The following is a 2,613-nucleotide window of genomic DNA, read 5'->3' as shown; positions in this document are numbered from 1 at the left end:
GAATAAAAATTGGATCCTGAATACAAAATGTTGGGGCAAATCCAAAACACATCACCAAGCATCGTCGTGGCTGCATCATGGTATGGGTATGCTTGTCATCGGCAACGACTAAGGAGGTTTTTTTAGGAGGAAAATAAATGGGATAGAGTTAAACACGGGCAAAATCCTAGAGAAAAACCTTGTTGTCTGCAGATACTGGGAGGCAATTTCACCTTTCAGCAGGACAATTACCTAAAAAGGCCAAATGTACACTGACATTGCTTAACAAAACAACATTGAATGTTCCTGAATGGCCTAATTACAGTTTTGACTTAAATCGGCTTGAAAACTATTGTAAGACTTGAAAATGGATCACTAGCATTGATTAACAACCTACTTGAAGAATTATTTTAAAGACTATTGGGCAAATATTGTACAATCCAGGTGTGCAAAGCTTTTAGAGGCTTACCCAGAAAGACTCACAGCTGTCAAAAATGACAATGGGATGTGGGCGTGTGTGCGTGGGTGTGTGTGTGTGTGTGTGTGTGTGTGTGTGTGTGTGTGTGTCTCCATGTGTGTGTGTCTCCAGAGGTGAGTCTCAGCTTTATTTTGAGGAAGGGGGCAGAATGACTGGACCAGGACAGCATTTGATTTGATTTTAGCTGCTGGTGGTGCTGGTGGTAATACTAGCCACCTGGCTATGTCATGAGGTTGACTTTACCTAAACAGCTAGAAGACGGCTCTGTGGGATTCAAGGGCGGTTTTGGTTAAATCCAATGTGGATTGGGGAGTGGGTGGAGTGGTCAGTAGGGTTAGAGCTGATCTAAGGAAAAGGTTTGAATTTGATGTGGACAAATACGGCTTCCATGCCTCTAAGGAACACTGGAAGTACCTTTATGAATAAGAGGCCTTGTGTCTGGCCAAAGTGTATTTTCTATTTGCTTGTGTTGGTTTTGTCAATGTCTTGAAATGTCCAGTATTTGGAAAATGTGAAGTGTTTAAAATGAATGGTTTGGTTTAAATAAAATAAAAAATTAAAAATTAAAAATCTGTTCTTATCCGTTTAATATCTGATACGTCCCCCATCGGCCAAGTCAACATATTAAATGGGTTTTTCGAACAGGGAGTCGGAAATGGGGCTTGCTCCGTCCGCTCCACGCATCGACCCGGTATTGCAGTACCTCCGGGAACGGTGCAACACTTTTCTCCCGTTGTCAAGGAAAAATACAAAATTAACAAAGCTATGTAAACAGCTAGCTGGCTAGCAGAAGAAGAGAAGGAAAGAAACGTTCAAACTGAAAGAAAGGCGAAGCGCCCTACAATGGGGTCCCCCGTTTCCCGCCATTAGGCCTATTTGTACTGTGTGTTAGATCAATTGTACGGAATAGATAAATAAACTGTCAAAATACAGTAAAGTCTAAGAAACAAATAATCAATTGTGAAAACAAAGTCAGTCATGTCTGTTGTTTTGGTCCGGCCACAGTTTTTCATCAACATCACAGACAATATTCTCCTTGGCCAGACAGCGGGGGAAATATCTTCCTTGCATGACACATCCACCCCTGACAGGACTCTGCTGGAATGTCACCACAGGCCATTGCCTGGAGAAGGGCCATACGTTCATGGGGGTTGTGATCATACACCTTCCACCACCATGCTGAAACAACTCCTCCATGGGGTTGGGATTATACACCTTCCACCACCATGCTGAAAACAACTCCTCCATGGGGTTGTGATCATACACCTTCCACCACCATGCTGAAAACGACTCCTCCATGGGGTTGTGATCATACACCTTCCACCACCATGCTGAAAACAACTCCTCCATGGGGGTTGTGATCATACACCTTCCACCACCATGCTGAAACAACTCCTCCATGGGGTTGTGATCATACACCTTCCACCACCATGCTGAAAACGACTCCTCCATGGGGTTGTGATCATACACCTTCCACCACCATGCTGAAAACGACTCCTCCATGGGGTTGTGATCATACACCTTCCACCACCATGCTGAAAACAACTCCTCCATGGGGTTGTGATCATACACCTTCCACCACCATGCTGAAAACAACTCCTCCATGGGGGTTGTGATCATACACCTTCCACCACCATGCTGAAAACAACTCCTCCATGGGGTTGTGATCATACACCTTCCATCACCATGCTGAAAACAACTCCTCCATGGGGTTGTGATCATACACCTTCCACCACCATGCTGAATACAACTCCTCCATGGGGTTGTGATCATACACCTTCCACCACCATGCTGAAACAACTCCTCCATGGGGTTGTGATCATACACCTTCCACCACCATGCTGAAACAACTCCTCCATGGGGTTGTGATCATACACCTTCCACCACCATGCTGAAACAACTCCTCCATGAGGTTGAAAAATGGGGAATATGGTGGGAGACAGAGAATTGTAAACCTGGGATGGTGATAGAACCAGTTGCAGACCGGAGCAGTCTGATGGAAACTCATGTTGTCCCAAATTAGAACATACATTTGCTGCTCAGGATCACTTGACCCTCTCTGCTCTGGCTGAAACATATTGTCATGTAAGGTGTTCAGGAAATTAAAGAGATTAGCAGTGTTTATGTTCCAAGTGTGGAATGGTGGTGGAGGACCC

The 2,613-nt window shown here is 44.6% G+C and overlaps 1 non-coding gene across 1 annotated transcript; it reads left to right on the top strand.

The window, feature by feature from the left end:
• The first annotated feature begins 986 nt into the window (after positions 1-986).
• On the top strand, positions 987-1,182 carry LOC118942460 (U2 spliceosomal RNA). The gene has a single exon (XR_016489656.1). It is a non-coding gene; the product is annotated as a U2 spliceosomal RNA (small nuclear RNA).
• The last annotated feature ends 1,431 nt before the right edge of the window (positions 1,183-2,613 follow it).

Source organism: Oncorhynchus mykiss, chromosome 20 (assembly GCF_057628025.1).
Source record: "Oncorhynchus mykiss isolate SJ-2025 chromosome 20, ASM5762802v1, whole genome shotgun sequence".
NCBI lineage: Eukaryota > Metazoa > Chordata > Actinopteri > Salmoniformes > Salmonidae > Oncorhynchus > Oncorhynchus mykiss.
Note: the sequence above shows the minus strand (reverse complement) of the source record. Positions and strands in the feature narration are given on the sequence as shown.